The 16,393-nt window shown below is 41.5% G+C and overlaps 1 long non-coding RNA gene across 1 annotated transcript in view; it reads left to right on the forward strand.

The window, feature by feature from the left end:
• The window catches only part of LOC111773503 (uncharacterized), a 32,928-nt gene extending 19,218 nt beyond the window's left edge, over nt 1–13,710 (forward strand). Inside the window, exon 4 of the long non-coding RNA XR_002808001.2 lies at nt 13,112–13,710. This is a non-coding gene — a long non-coding RNA (uncharacterized lncRNA). The remainder of the gene's footprint in view (nt 1–13,111) is intronic.
• Nucleotides 13,711–16,393: the final 2,683 nt, after the last annotated feature.

The raw sequence follows: 16,393 nt of genomic DNA on the forward strand, positions 1-16,393 counted from the left end.
AACACATAAAGAAAAAGCCTGTTTGACTTGAGTGATGTATATTCACTCACGAGTCACTTAGCATGTGCTTAGATCCAAGCATCTTGCTACTCTCATGAATATCCCGTTGTTGACAATGTGATCACTTTATTCAAGGAACTGTTAGTCTACTTGAGAAGAAAAATACTTAAATGAAGATATATAAATCTTTTTTTCAAGATATATAAATCTTAGTGTGCTGAGTTTTATTATACTCTAGAGACTCTCTAGACAAAAACAACATGCTTAAAACAATATCTTCTAAAATGATGACCCTTAACTGAAGTTTGTCCACTCAACTTCTAGACTTCAGTGGTTTGCTGGGGCTGTTACATCTATAGCCCTATTGTGCTGGATCCCCAACATCTAACAGAGTGCCTGGCAAGTGGTAGGTAGTCAATGAATAGTTTTGAACAAATGAATAAATTCGGTTCAGTCATCCAATGATTTTTTCAAATTATGAATATCTTCAACATGAATTTTTTTTAAAACATGAGAAAGTGCTACTTGTAACCCTACTTGGTGAAATTGGAATCTTATTATTTTATTTAGGATGAAAGCATATGCCAACAAATGGGGAGTTTACACAGAGGGTCCTGCTGTAAACCTATTACTTATAACAACAAACCAGTGAGAACTTGTGGGAAGTGAATAGAGTATTCTAGAATTATTTATCCAAGATTCCCTTCTTATCGTTCCTACTTGAATGTTCCGTGCTTATCTTATCATAAGCTAGTCCACTGGATATTCTGGCCTTCATTTTTCATGGTGTTTATAAATATTTCACCACTCTTAAATACTTGTTTGTGCTTTGTCTCATCTGGATAAATGTGTTTAGACTGTTTATTTCATTATTTCTTGAATAACAAGGAAACAGAAATTATCTCAGGCTAATTTAAGAAGGAAATAATTTTTGGGAAAATTAAGATTAAAACATAGAAAGCTGGAAAGAGCTTCTATCCTATACTTATAATTTAAAAACAAGGGATAATGAAAATCACAACTTCTCCTGAATATTCCAGAAAGCAGAAACAACAGGGCAACCCATAACCCGGAATCTAAGGAAAGACAGACTGCTCTAAGGAAACAGGGGGTGCAAATGCTTGCTGACTTGGGACAGATGTCAGATGCTAAATAAGCCGGTAAGAATAAATCAGACAAATTGTTATCAAATCACACACACACAAAAAAACAAACAAACAAACAAAAAACAGGAGCATGTAGAACCCCTGAGAGCCATAGACACAGGAAATTGACTTATATCTCGAAGGATTTTCCATGGACTTCACCAGGGGCTCCTGAAAGATTAGAGACAAGGACACAGACCAGAGAAATCCTTTCTGGTGGTGCAAGCTTGAGGTATGAGAGCAGCTATTACATGAGAAAGGCAGGAAGTCCCTACCAGATCTTTCTCCCCACCTACCACACAGAAAAAAGCCTTAACCTGGTGGGGGAAGGGCAGAAAGCCCTGTTGCCTTCAGAGCATGAGAAAACACACTGTAGCTGGGGGAAAAAGAAAAATTGACAAAAGACAGAAAACCTTCCTGTTCTGGACTATTAGAGGTTCCATACCTTGAAGAGAAAGTCAGGAATTCTTAAAGGCCCATAAAGAAAACCTAAAGAACAAAGCTCCTGCCTAAGAATGAGTCTGAACTAGAGCAAAGACAATGTCCCTCCTCCCTCTCCCAAGCAGGTTAGCAAGCATCAAGTCACGAGAGCCCTTAAGTCAGGAAGAGGAGCAAGAGTATGGAGATAATTCCTCTTGAGACACAGCACAAAGGACATACAAAATCCTGAGAGGGAAGCAGACATTAAGAAAACCCTCTGGCAAACAGCCCCACCCTACAAACAAAGTAATGCTGGAGAAATTTGAAGACTGTTGAAACAACAACAAAACATAAGCCCAGTTAACTCCTGACCAAATTCATTCAAACCTCCACACTCTATGCTTAGAAAAAAAGAAAAGGCATGCCCACTTCCAGAACCCCCTCAAAAATACTGTTTACCTTGAGTATCTATTGTTCTACACAAGATGTCAGCATTTTGACCAAAAATTATTAAACACACATGAAAAGCAAGAGGAGTGGAGCCCACAGTCACCTAAGAGTATCTGCACTTGTCCTGTAAGTCATTGTTCCCAAGGGAGAGTGACACTAACAAATTAAACAAAGAAACAACAAAAATAGCAACAACAATAAAACATCATGACAGGTTGAAAGAGAGAAACATCAAAAGAACAGAATTTTTTTTATATTATCTTTAAAAGCAATTTTTTCCACTGTTTGAGTATGAAGACTCACATTTTCATTTTTCACTGTACCTCTAAAATTATATAGCCCCAGTGCTTATATCCTTGAGTGTGGGGTAGAGAAAGTAAAGGGGAGCATTTTGAGTTTGGGTAGGAAGGAGAAGGAAGACAATTAAATGAGGAATGGAGTTCTGAGACCAAAGTCTTGGGAGATGGTCAGACACCAAGAGGCATAAAACATACAGGACGAGGAGGATGAATCAAAGAGGAAGAGCAAAGGAGAAGGAAGAGGATGTGGAGAAGAGAAGGGGGTTAGAGGAGAAGTAGGAAAGCAGAAGTGATGTGGGGTCGGTGAGCCGAGGAGTCGAAAGAAAGATTTCTTAGACTCTTAAGATCTGGCAGTAGTGCTCTTTTATTTAGAGAATAGTGTGGAATAGCATGGGGACAGGACCCACGGGCAGTCAGAGCTCCTGCTGCTGCCCCGAGTTGAGGGTTAGGGCTAAATTTAAGGCATAGGTATGTGAGTCATCTCTTTACGAAGACAAAGGAAAGAACATGAAAAAAAAGTTAAAATGGTATCAGTGCAGGTGGGGTCTGGTCATTGAGTGATCCCATGACTTTTAGACAAGAATCAAATCGGATTAAGTAAAGGTTAGAAAGGTTAGACGTCACCACCCTAAACCAGTTACATGAGATTGCCAGACAGCAACCAACTTAAGTTCTTGCCTTCCCCATTAAGAGCTTCTACAGATAAGACCATTCCCCCTTCTTCCTGGCACAGAGAGGGAGGCATCTTCACAGATAGAGGTTTCCCTTAGAAATGTAAATGTTTCCCAACAAAGGGGCAAAACAAATTCCACTCCTTGGAGCCTGAATCTCATCTGTAGTTTTAAAACTAACCAGCCTAAAAATCCTCATCAGAAGGAGGAGGAAAATGGAAGCAGGAGGAAGTAGAAGAGGAGGCTGAGAGGGAGAAGGAGAAGGATTACAAAGAGAAATGGAGCAGAGCCACAAATTTCTTCAGCTCAGCCCTGTGGGCAAAGTTAATCCTGATCATGGATGCAGGATGCAGCTGATACTTGAGTGAGGATCCCACTGTGGTCTGAAGCTTTCAACCAGCCAGGCTTGCCAGTGCACATTCAGCTATGGAGGATGAAGGACAAGACCTGAAAGAGGAGAAATGAAAGGAGCTTCTTGGGAGCTTCAGGATATTAAGAACTGGGAGAGCTGAGAAAAAGCAGAACTGGAGGCAACAGTCAAGGGATAAAATGAGGGCAGGGGCAGGTAATTCAGGACCAGGATAAAAAAACAAAAAGGATTGGGAGAGAAGGAGATGGCTATAGACGTCACTGATAATTGTGTGCTCCCAGACATAGGAAATCCCAGGCGAGAAAACTGGGATGTGTGGGATATATCTTGATTAGAACTCAACCAGGCAGGGTATCTCAGCTATCCTAGGGGCATCCAGCATTCTTTCTTGTGTCACCAGAACTCCCTGGGATCCCTATTCTTGAATCTTTGGTGCTCAGGCAAGAAGCTTGCTTATGTTCTTCCTAACAGGTCTTATTTACTCCTTCTGTCACTGACTAGCTTCACAGAGGAACTCAAATGTAGGTTTGGAAGCATTTAACTGTTCTTCCAAAGTGTTTTTTTTTTTTTCTTTTCCTTATGGTAAGAAGATGCAATCACCAACCACCTTGAACCAGACCAAGCCTCACCACAAGAGCTATGCCTATGACCTGTGCCTTATTTTTAATGCTAACATTTCTCCAGGAGAAGCTTAGGCCTTATTACTATAACATGCAGTGTATGTGGAAGCATGCTTTCCAACTGAACCTGTACAAGACAGTACCCACTTCTTCTTTTTGAATATTCATTCCCTACCTGAAATAAAAGCTCTCTACTTCCCTTTGTTCGGGGACACCATGATTTTGGAAATGATTCCTCATGGTCTCCTATTTCCCACAAATATACTTTACCTTGTGAGACAACTCCTTCTGGTGGAGAACCTCATTTAACTCACCAGAAGGCGAATTTACTTTGGTTTCGGTAATAACTTGGCTCCCAATGTGGAGCTTAGCCTTTCATGGTGCTTATTGCCACCATCTTGACATCACTGCCCCATCAGGAGACCCAGCAGCCACAGTGAGTGCTTTGCTCAGAGGATGTCTCAATGGAGGTCAGTGAAGCCAACCCCACAGCATGGCTATAAGAGTTATTTCTTTATAGTTGTCTCATAAAGTTTGTGTGTTGGAAACTGGCTTCAGGATTCAATTCCCCATGCAGAGGTAGCTTGGCTCAGGGGAGTGAGAGTCCCCCCTGGTTGGAAGTATTGCATGACCCAGCCACTCCAGAAGGACTGATGCTTGGTTCTGAGGAACAGGAGAAATCCTCGTTGACTAGTCAGGGATTTGAGTCAGCTCTGGAGTGACAAGGTGGGGGTTCAAGGTCCCCCTGAAGTCATGGAGACTGTATTTGTGTTGTGCCTGTGATCAGAGGAGGGGTCCCCTTACATGGAGTTAAACGTCTTCTGGAATTACGGAGTCTTTTTGTTTGTTTGTTTCTTTTAGTCAAGGTCGCTTAACATTAACCTTTTTGTCAAGGACACTTCATTTGACATCAATCTTGTTTTTCCACAGTCTGGCTTTTCTGGACTCCCAGGTCTTTTTTTTTTTTTAAGGATTTCATTATTTGGTCTGAGTCTAGTTTCAGGATATTAGGATGCTAAACCTTTTCTGGACCCAACCTTGTGGCATCTGCATCACCACTAACTATTGCAAGTTGCTCCAGGGAGGTTAGAAACAACCCATAAGAAAAGACACTAGAATATGGGGAAAGCAAGCTCTATCTCAAAGGAAAGCCCATTGGGCTGCATCTTCCAGAATTGGAAGGACTTTGGATATTCCCTATTGACCTGAGAGCAGATGATCTTCTTATGTAACACAGCCTGGCTGCAATATTCACTGGAAAATGGGGAAAAAAATGGCCAGAAAATGGGACCTTAAATGTTAACTCCATACTACAATTAGATCTATTTTGCAAAAGAACCAAGAAATGGGAAGCAATCCCTTGTGTACAGTGCTTCATGGCACTATGTCTAAATGAAGGGTTAAAGGTTGAATCGAAGACTTCAAAAATACTTCCCATTTTACAAGATCTTTCTGATGAGGAGGACCTGCTCTTCCAAATGAGGAAACATGGGACTAAGGGAAGCCCACCTCAGAGCCCACCTCACTCACATACTCCAGCTTTAGCCCCACTGTCAGACCAGCTGGTGAGCCCTGAGAGACCTCCACCTTCTTCCCTTTCCTCACCTCTGCTTAAACCAGAGGCCATAACAATGTCAAACCTCTTACTGTTCCCCCTAAGCAACCCCTCTACAGGAGTTGGACTCTCCAACAACAAAAGATCCTCACCCTCCTCTTCCAGATAGTACAACTAGATGAGAAACCAATCATAAACCTGGGATGTGTCCCCTAACATTACTGAAACCAAATGGGTTCCATCCTGGTGAGTTAAATGAGACTCTTGACCAGAAGTACTTGTCTCACCATGTAAGGCATATCTGCAGCAAATAGGAGACCATGAGGAATCATTTCCAGAGTCATGGCATCCTCAAACAAAGGGAAGCTGGGACCTTTTATTTCAGATGGGGAATGAATACTCAAAAGAGAGAGGTGGTTATTTGCTTATGCAGGCTCAGCTGGAAAGCATGCTTCCACATACACTGCAGTTTACAATAACGAGGCCTAAGCTCCTCCTGGAGAGATCTTAGCATTAAAAATAAGGCAAAGACCATACATATAGCTCTTGTGATGAGGCTTGATCTGATTCAGGGTTGTTGTTGATTGCATCACCTTAACATAACAAAAGGAAAAAGAACAATTTGCAAAAACAGTTAAATGTTTCTAAACCCATCCTTGGGTTCCTCAGGGAAACTAGTGAGTGACACTAAAATAGGTGCCTTATGGTAAGGGGAGAATTATTAATGTGCACATCCCCTTTTCCACCTCTGATTTGTATAATTGGAAGGCACACACTAAAAGACTGAAGGCTGACCCAGAGGAATTCATAAACCTGACAAAGGGAATCTTCTCCACTCATAATCCAAACTGGGAAGATATTCAAAGTCTGTTAACTTAGCATGGAGGAAATGTCGTCTGTTCTGTTAAAAGCTAGAGAACAAGCAGATAGTGAATAAGAGCCAGGATCAGACATTCGCAGGCCTGGTGAACAGGCTGTGCCAAGGATTGACCTTGAATGGAGTCCCAATGTTCCTAATGATCAAGAAAAGCTATTTTTGGGATCTGCTTTTGAAAGCCAGGAAAATAATAAACCAGTCCCCTATTAACTGGTCTAAATTAAGACAGATCTAACAGGGCCCTGAGGAAAACCCCTCCTCTTTTTTTTTTTTCCAGAGGCTGCAGGACTGTTTCAGGCCATATACAAATTTGGGCCCTAAGGTCCAAGCCAGTAAAGTGGTTCTTAATGCCTATGTCATATCTCAAATTGCTCCAGACATCCACAGGAAACTCTAAAAATTGCCTATAGGCTCTGATACTAATCCTGCACAACTAGTAGAGGCTGCATTTAGAGTGTTCAATAACCAGGATGACTCCAAGAATGAACAGGAAGACAAGAAGGTGAAAAGGCAAGCCACTCTCCTAGCTGTGGCCCTCCAGTCTACTCAAGGTAACCTGAGGGAGAGAAGAAATATGCCATGGGTGAGTCACTCTGGCCCCCACAGAGGGACCAGAAAGTCACAAACAAAGTTCTGGGGTAATCAGTGTGCTTGCTGCAAACAGGAAGGCCATTGGTGGCAGGACTGTCTGAACCATCCCCATAGAAGTGACAAATAAAAATGGCAAGCAATAGGATATATTGGAGTATATGAGGAAGCCATTTTGTGTAAACCTAATTCGGCCTGATCTTGTCTTTCCAAAAGGCCTGACTGAGGCCGTTGAGCATGCATTGTATATCTGCTTTAGATATTCCCTATGGCAAGAACAAAGGCCCTTGAGATAAAGGTGTAACTTCCCTCCCCCTCCCAACATTGCCATTCCCTTAAGGATTAAGCATCTTTCCTTAGGCTAGGAATGGATTGCTGCGCTCACCTGTGACCACCAAGCTCGAGACAATAGACTTGCCTCCTGCTATGCCCGCCAAGATAGCAGACCCACTACCTGCTGTATCCATCAAGCGATGGGCCGACAGGGCAATCTTGTGACTATTGTGGGAGGGACATTTCAATCATATGTGAAATGTCCTGTATTGGGGTATATAACCACTCTGTACACCTCACTTCTTTGGTTCCCTGTCTTCCTTCGGGAAGAAAGGCCATGGGCCATGGTCCTCACATTTCAGCTCAGAATAAACTCTCCCAAATTTTCATTTATAGATTGGTTATGGATTATTTTTTCGACAGAAGGAAGTGATTAAACAAAACTGAGCCATGGCAACTTCCCTTGACTATCGATGAAATGTGATAGGGCTGTGGAACTCCCCAGTTGACTCTAGGAGCCCTGGGTGACCTTGGCAGTAGGAGGAGATATGTTAAAATTCTTGCTCCATACTGGAGCCACATTCTCCATGTTGAATGCTCACAAAGGGAAACCTTTCTAAACAAAAGTGTGGCATAAAAGAGATATCACAAAAAAGAGAGAGACCAAAGATTTCTGGAGCCCTTGACCTGTGAAATAGGATCAAAAATACTGAAGCATTCTTTTCTGTATGTACCAGAATGCCCTGTTCCCCTTCTATGGAGGGACATGCTATCTAAGTTAAGGGCCTCAATAAGCTGGTAACAAGATAAAATAGAGATCTGAGTCCAAAAAAGTCAGGAAGTTGAGCTTATTGCCCTATCACAGGATTCACCAGCACTTGAGAAGGGAGAGTTTCTGCTAAATTTTTTAAACTGTGCTCACTCAGAATTTTGGGCACAAGTGATGAGGATTATCTTAGGCTGGTTAGTTTTAAAACTGCAGATGAGAAGAGGACTGGAGTTTGCTTACCCTTTGTTGGGAAACATCTACATTTGTAAGGGAAATCTCCATCTGTAAAGATGCCTCCCTCTCTGTGCCAGGAGGAAGGGGGGATGGGCTTATCTCTGGAAACTCTTAATGGGGAAGGCAAGGACTTAAGTTGTTTTACTGTCTGGAAACCTCATGTAACTGACCCCCCACCCCAATATCCTCCTTTGTCTTTAGCTGAAGATAATATTTAAGAGGTGATTTCTGGCAGTTACTTAATCCGATTTGATTCTTATCTAAAAGTTACAGGACCACCCAATAGCCAGACCCCACCTGCAGTGATACCATTTTAACTTTTTTACATATTCTTTTCTTTGTCTTATAAAGAGATAACTCACATACCTATGCCTTAAATTTAGCCTTACTCTCGACCCATGTTTGCAGTGGCAGCAGCAGCAGCAGCTCCCCATGTCAGCAGCAGCTCTGACTGCCCATGGGTCCAGTCCTCATGCTATTCCGCACTATTCTCTAAATAAAAGAGCACTACTGCCAGATCTTGATAGTCCAAATCTTTCTTTTGACTCCTCGGCTCACCGACCCCGCATCACAAGGACAGGTGGAGAGAGCAGAGAGTGCCATGCCAGCAAAGATAAAATTGAAGCAGACAGATCATTGGCCCCAGGTAAAACAATACCCCTTGAAGCCAGAAGCCATCAAGAGGAATCTTGCCTGTAATCAATAGGCTTTTAGGACAGGGATCTAGCAGGCCATGGAGATTTCCATAGAACACTCCCATGTTACCCCTTAAAGGGCTACGAATAGGGGAATACAGATGTGTTCAAGACCTTAGTACAGTCAATGCTCTACAGTGCTGGCCCAGGGCCTCTCTTCCCGAAGGAAGAAAGGGCACCGAAGAAGTGGGGTGCACAGAGTGGTTATATAGCCCCCAAAGGGGGTGTTTCACATGTGATTGAAAAGTCCCTTTTACAATAGTCACGAGGCTGCTCTGTCAGCACAGCGCTTGATGGAAATGGCAGATAGGTCTGCTGTCTCAGTGAGCGTGCAGGGTGGCAGGTGTGTTGCCTCGCGCTGGGGGGGGGGGGGGGGGCGGGGTCACAGATGAGCGCCGCAATCGGTTCCCAGCCTAAAGAAAGATGCTTAATCTTTAAGGAGATGCCAGCGTTGGGAGGGGGAGGGAAGTCAGTTACAGGAGGTTACCAGACTAGCACAATAAAATGCAGATTTTAAGTCCTTGCCTTTGGTATTGATTAAGAGTTTTTGGAGAGTAGGTCATCGCCTTTCTTCTTCCTGGTACAGAGAAGGAGGCAGCTTTTACAGATAGAGATTTACCTTACAAATGTAAATGTGTCCTAAGGAAGGGCAAGTTCCATTCCTCAGAGCCTCCTTCCCTGTCCCAGTTTATCAAAAGTAATCAGCCTCAAATAATCCTGATGCCAAAGAGACATATCTTCGGGTGGCCAATTCCAGGTCCCCACACTAGCATGGGGACAGGACCCATGGGCAGCCTGGATTTATAATAGGAAATATCTTCATTTTGTTTCTGGCACAGAGCTCCTAAAACTCTTCTAATTTCCCACATAAGAGCCCTAGGGACATCTTTTGTTATAATAATTACTTTAGTCCTCAGTTACTGAAATAACCCCTGAGGAATAAAGGTGAAATGGGTGTCTTTTGTTATGCCTAACAAGCCCCTTTCAAGTACACCTGAATTTATGTTAATAAGGTGACTTTTGGAAAGCCCCTAAGAGTGAGGGCTGGTTGCCAAGGAAACCAATTGTGTGATTTGGGGATTAGAATTTTCAGCCCTTTCCCCTTTCCCACACCTCTGGGACCCCGCGGGCATGGGGCAGTAGTGCTCTTTTATTTAGAGAGTAGAATAGCATGGGGACAGGACCCATGGGCAGTCAGAATTTCTGCTGCTGCTGCTGCTGCCCCCGCTGGCATGGGGACAGGGCCCATGGGCAGGCAGAGCAGCTGCTGCTGCCCCCGCTGGCATGGGGACAGGACCCATGGGCAGGCAGAGCTGGTGCGTAGGGACAGGACCCACGGGCAGTCAGAGCTCCTGCTGCTGCCCCGAGTTGAGGGTTAGGGCTAAATTTAAGGCATAGGTATATGATTCATCTCTTTACAAGACAAAGGAAAGAACATGAAAAAAAGTTAAAATAGTATCAGTGCAGGTGGGGTCTTGTCATTGGGTGATCCCATGACTTTTAGACAAGAATCAAATCGGATTAAGTAAAGGTTAGAAAGGTTAGACGCCACCACCCTAAACCAGTTACATGAGATTGCCAGACAGCGACCAACTTAAGTTCTTGCCTTCCCCATTAAGAATTTCTAGGGATAAGGTCATCTCTCTTCTTCTTCCAGGTACAGAGAGGGAGGCACCTTTTACAGATAGAGATTTACCTTACAAATGTAAATGTGTCCCAACAAGGGCAAGTTCCATTCCCCAGAGCCTCCTTCCCTGTCCCAGTTTATCGAAAGCAATCAGCCCAAAACAATCCTGATGCCAAAGAGACATATCCTGGGGTGGCCAATTTCAGGTCCCTACAAGGTCATCCCCCCTTCCTTCACAAACGCAAATGTCTCAAAAGGGCAAGCAAAATTCCAGTCCTCGGAGCCTGCTTCTCACCTCCAGTTTTAAAAGTAACCAGCCTAAAAGTCCTCATCATAAACCGTTTTAAAATTAAGCAGCCTAAAAATCCTCATCAGTTGTCAGAAGAATAATGTACAAACCAGACCTCCTGTACCTCCCCTGGCCAAAGCAACTCAAATTCGGGAAACTTTACCAGAAGACTGGAAAGTTGAATTTACTGTTATGCCCACAGGCCCTGGAGCATACAAATACCTCTTATTATTTCTGAATACATTAACTGGATGCATTGAAGCCTTTCCTTGTGGGTTGGAAACAGCGAATGAGGTAATAAAAGTGTTGTTAAAAGAAATAGTTCCCTGTTTGGGGTTGCCTAGATATCAGCAAAATCCTGTTTGGGTAGGGCCTCAGCTGGTGTAATTAACCACTCACTCATCCCTAAAATTAGAAGGAGCCACACCTTAGATCCTCCACACAAGGGTAAAAAAGGCACCCATGTCGAAACATCAAGAGAGATTATCACAGACAATTGATGACTCCAAGTTTTCCTGCAAACCACTCTCTAAGTTTGAAACTCTTGTCTCAGCAACACTAGACAGATAAGTAATGACTGGCTATCCATCCCAGGCTGTGCCCTGGATCCTAACCAACCCCATACCATTTAGACACAATATACTTCCAAGGAGGTTGCATGTTCCTGGGCATCAAGACTAGGTCCATCAGAGAAGGATGGGCAGCCCAGTATCTAGACTATAGAAGAGCTGGTGGAATCTGGAGTGAATAAGTATGCCCAGATCCTAAACATCTACTAAAGACATTGAGGTTATAAAATTACAGATGGTTGCAACAAATAACTCGGTGCTATGCCTGTGGTGATCCACAAACCTGTTTGTGATTGGCTTGAAATTTGGCTCCTTTGCTGCTCCCTATGACAACACCCATGCTTAGCAGGAAGCAGTTACAGAAGATGGACCTTAAATCTGTGCCCCTCAAGAACAAGGAGTAGTATAAGAACTAGGGGAGGGATTTTGTCACCAACTGGTTGCCCAGAGGAACTCAAGGGTGGGTTTGGAATGATTTAACTGTTTTTCCAAATTGTTCTTTTTCCTTCTCTTATGTTAAAGAGATGCAATCACCGACCACTCTCAACCAGCTGCAGCCTCACCACAAGAGCTACATCTATGACCTTGGCCTTATTTTTAATGCTAAAATCTCTCCAGGAGGATCATAGGCCTTATTACCATAACCTGCAGTGTATCTGGAACTGTGTTTTACAACTGAGCCTGCACAAGCAAATGCCCACCTTTGCCTTTTGAATACTCATTCTCCATCCTAAATAAATGTCCCTGCTTTCCATTGTTGGGGATGTCATGACTTTGGAAATGATGTCCCATGGTCTCCTGTTTACTACAAGTATACTTTACTTTGTGAGACAACTACTTCTGGTAGAGAGTCTTATTTAACTTGCCAGCAGGCAAACCTTCTTTGGTTTTGGTAACACTTTCCCAAACACCATCATGGCTCTTGAATTCCTCCCTCTTCTGTAAAGCTCTCCTCAGAATCCAGACGTGACCTCCCCTCCCCACATAGCCCCACACTCATCTGACATCCCCTCACCACCAACAGAAACTTCAACTTCCAAGCTAGAGAAATCTTCTGCTCTTATAACCTTGGACCTTTTACTGAGCTTCTCATTTTCCCTTCCACTCTGCTTCAAGTTTTTCTCTCACCTTTCTGGCTCCCAGTAGCTCTTCCTGCATCTGGTTGGTGTGCTTCTTGCCTCTCACAGCAAAGATTTTACAGTAAAATGATCTATAGACTGAGAGTCAAGAAGAATTACTGTGTGGGACACCCGCTGCATACCATGTATCTGTGAAATATCAACATTCTGGCCTCAGTTTCCTTATCTGTAAAATGACTGGATTGAAAGAACTGAATATTTTCTATTATCATTTTTGGCTCTGACATTCCATGTGTCTTACTTCTATGGGCTCCTGTTCCTTCCCACTCATGTATTCTTCTCTTTCTGCACTCTGTTTCTCCCTCCTTTCTCACTCTTTCATATCTTCACTATCATTCTCCACTTAGCCTTCATCTCAGCTCTCAAGTCCTGCTTTCCATTTTCTCATACTCCCTATCCCATCAATCTCATCTCAGTTCCTTTTCCCTGACTGATGATCAAGCCTAAAGCTTCATTTTATCACCTGGCCATTGGATTCTTGTGTGTAAATATATAAGACATAATTATGGATTCTATTTCAGGCAAGATGGCAGCCCATGCAACCTGACAAGACATATGATGCAAACAACCAGAAAGTCAAGAGAAAAAATGTCTTTTAATTCTTCAAATGCAGATCTGCATTCACAATAAAATAAAGGAAACCCCCTAGGGAACAAAAAAAGAAGAAAATGGGAACCCAGAGAGGGAAGCAAGAACTAACACTTGACCATAGGAGGCCTTGTACAGGTTCCAAAGTGTTTGGCTTTTGTGGTCACTTGGATCAGGAGACAAGGCCTTGAGACCAGGCAAACAAGGAGACAGATGCAACTGAAGCTTCTACTACACTCTCATCTAGTCCAAGAAAATATCCACCCAATTGTACAGGGGAGGAAGCTTGCTGGTCTGTGTGTTCACTGAATGTTGCTTTGGCTTTTGTTTGTTTCTCATTCTGGGACTTACTAATCACAAGTTTGAAAATATTCTACTTGTGTGATCTTGAAGTATATGATCCAATAAATTAAAATAAAAAGTGATTCCAAGTTTTTAATAACTCTGAGACACTTAGTGAAATTTAAAGAAAGTTAATCTCAAGAGAAGCACCCTTAACACAAACTGAAAAAGATTTCCATATGTAAAGTCTTTCCTAATATGAGACCACAATCCAAAATTAGAGAACACAGAGAAAAAATAATTCATCATGGAGGAAAGTTGGCAGACAAAAAAACAAGAAGTTAGATCCTCAAGAAATCACACATAGAGGAAATGATATGTTAAAGCTTAAAGATATAAAAAGAAATAATACCAGAAAAGAAGGAGACATGGTCAAAACATAACAGACTTTATAAAAGCAAATTAAGACTCTAGAAATAAAACTCCAATCAGTGTAACTGAAAATTCAATGGGTAGATTAAGCAACAAATAGAGAAAGCAATTTAAAAATATTTCTAAGTTGGGAGATCTGAAGAATTTCTTTTAATGCAATGCAGAGCTAAAGAGCTATTGAATATGAAAAAAGAAGTTAAGAGATATGAAGACTAAAGTGAAATCCAATATAAGTCCAATAGGAATTTCATTAGGAGATAAAATATATAATGAGAAGAGGAAATAATTTTTAAAATAATGGCTGAGAAGTTTCTAGAATTAATGAAAACCATAAATCCTTAGATTCAAGAAGGCAAAGGCTCCAAACCAAATTAATGAATTTGAAAAATAATCTTCATTTTTTTCATAGTGAAGAAAGCAACTCAGAGATGTAAGTAACATAAATCAATAAGCCAAAGTTCTCTTTTCTTATATTTCAGGTTTTTCATAAGTAATAATTCCATCAGTGTCTACTGAAGGGGAACAAAATTTGCCACCCCAAAATATATCTCTTTAACATGAGTGTTAGTTTTAAGAAACAAAAGACTCAGAAGATTTTGCTTGTTATCTCACTCTTAACTGCCTAAAATAATTTACATAAATGGCCTGAAACAGTAACAGAGCTGTCACCAGAGATATCTACAAAGAATATGGGATAAATGTAGTGAGGAAGACAGCAGGGCCTAGAGATCAGAGTCCTCTCCGTGTCTCATTGTCTCTACATAGCATGGTAAACATTTGTTTTATCATCTGAGAAAAAATCACTACAACTTAAACAGCAAATATTTATTTGGGTAATTAGAATTGTAATTTGGGAGACACAGATTCAGGCAGAAACCCAAATGGTGTTGCAGGGAAAACAGAGGCAAGGGTTTATAAAGGTAAAAACAGATAAATTACAAAGGTAATTATACAGTTTGTGCTTGGTGCTGGCAACAACTGTTACTTCTTGTTTATACATGATTGGTTGCTAAGGCCATCTCCAAGGCAAAAAGTTTTTATCTATTGAAGTAAGCACACTTATTTTAAGAAGGTCAAGATGACAACAGTGAAGCACAGCCAGAAAGTTTCATGTCATCTGGGTATAGATGTGGTATGTGTACATAAGCCCCATTTTAGAAGTCTTGACATATGTTACTCTATTTTATTGTTGCTGTCTACAGTTTACCAACATTTGCTTTTCCATCTCCAAGTAAATTGCCTTCTTCCCCTTTGAGTTCCAAACTACTACCCCAAACAACCTCTTTCATCTTTAATTGAAGATGGTATTTAAGGTGGTGGATTTAGTTGTTTAGGTGAGTTACTCCATTTCCCTGGGTCTCTCCCCTGTATATATGTTATTAAACTTTGTTTCATTTTATTCTGTTGTTCTGTCTCATGGCAATTTAATTCTAGGACCAGCCAGAAGAACCTAGAAGGTTAGAGGAAAATTTCTTCATTCTCTGCACTACTAAATACCAAAAGCTGTGCTAAACACTAAGATTAGAAAGACTAGAAATAAGCTCAAATTGTAGAGAACAAAACATGTAAACAATCAGAAGTGTAGAGAGTGACAATTCTCTGTAAGAGAAAGCACAGGGATCGAATGAGCCTCAATAAATCTGTTTTATCTATATTTGCAGCTTACATGTCCTCACTCTGAGCACCAGAATATTTGCTGCAACAATCAGATAGGGGTGAGGGAATGAGACAATATATCCGTGAAAAAATTTCAAGTGGTTTATTTTGTCAGGACCCTTATTATCAGATAGAAAGTAGGTGAAGACATTCTTTGCTAAGTGTTTACTCAAAGTTCTCCTTAAGAGCATCCTCTATGAAAACTATTTTAAGACTTTGATTTTCCATAATATATTCTGAAAATGCTCCCTAAATGTTTATTATCCTGCACTGCCTGTTATATGCTTGTTTACTCTGATGCCTTGCTTAATGACTAATTATCCAGAAGAAAACATTGCCAACACAGGATGCATTAGTTTGCTAGCGTTGCCATAACAAAATACCACCGACTAGGTGATTCAAACAACAAAAATTTACTTCTGACAGTGCTAGAGGCCAGAAGTCCAAGATCAAGCTGTCAGTAGGTTTGGTTTCTACTGAGGAATCTCTCTTTGGCTTATAGATGACCATCTTCTCACTGTGTCCTCACATCATTTTCTTCCGTGCACATATACACCTGGTGTCTCTTTGTGTGTCCAAATTTCCCCTTCTTATAAGAATACCATTCAGATTGGATTAAGACTCACCATAATTGGCTCATTTTAATTAAGTTGGCTCTTTAAAGACCTTATCTCCAAATACAATCACATTCTGGGATGGTGGGTGTTAGGGCTTCAACATATATATTTTAGGGAAAAACAATTCAGCTCATAACACTGGATATTTTCACTTTTCAAAATCTTCATTTCACTTTTCAAGATCTTGACTTTCAAAATGTGTTTGTTTTTTTTTTAACAGATGTGTCT

Source organism: Equus caballus, chromosome 5 (assembly GCF_041296265.1).
Source record: "Equus caballus isolate H_3958 breed thoroughbred chromosome 5, TB-T2T, whole genome shotgun sequence".
NCBI classification, from domain to species: domain Eukaryota; kingdom Metazoa; phylum Chordata; class Mammalia; order Perissodactyla; family Equidae; genus Equus; species Equus caballus.